Source organism: Nannospalax galili, unplaced genomic scaffold (assembly GCF_000622305.1).
Source record: "Nannospalax galili isolate Female #2095 unplaced genomic scaffold, S.galili_v1.0 scaffold433, whole genome shotgun sequence".
Classification (NCBI taxonomy): Eukaryota; Metazoa; Chordata; class Mammalia; order Rodentia; family Spalacidae; genus Nannospalax; species Nannospalax galili.
In genome coordinates this window covers 12896199-12896823 of record NW_008338715.1, presented here as the reverse complement: position 1 = coordinate 12896823, position 625 = coordinate 12896199, and positions in this window count along the sequence as shown.

The following is a 625-nucleotide window of genomic DNA, read 5'->3' as shown; positions in this document are numbered from 1 at the left end:
AGGGATATCAGAGTGTGGGGGCTCTAGTGGGGGGAGGGAGGCTATGGGAGGGTGCTATCTGGGAAGTGGGTGTAAAAAAAAAGTATAAGACTGGTGGAACTAACCTTCTTGGGTGTTTAACAGACATACTTTGAGGCCTATAATAATTTGGTCAGAGGGACATAAAGGACAGTTTTTGCTACTTGCCCTCTTAGATCAACTAGTTCCAGGGGACTATGAGCATCTCTCAAAATGTCCTATAATGGTAGTGGGTCACCTGTCCTCTTGATCAAGGAGGCCAAGGAGATCCCACTAGATGGACTTGAACCAGGGTCCAGTCTACAAAGAGGAGGGTCAACACAGAGGAATCATTTCCTCCATGCTTCCAAGTGAAGCCAACCATATCTTCACATAGGCAGAACTGGTAAAAGAAAGGAGCCAGGGGCTCCTCCCAAGCCCATGGGATGGCGCTATCTAGGAAGTGGGTGTATAGTCGAATAAGATGGTTTGGGATGTTTTGTGTGATACACACACACACACACACACACGCACACACAAATCAAATGTATTATATTTGAGGAGGAAGCATGGAAATTTACATCATGCTAATTAGTAGAGGTGATAAACATTACCATTGAAATCTACC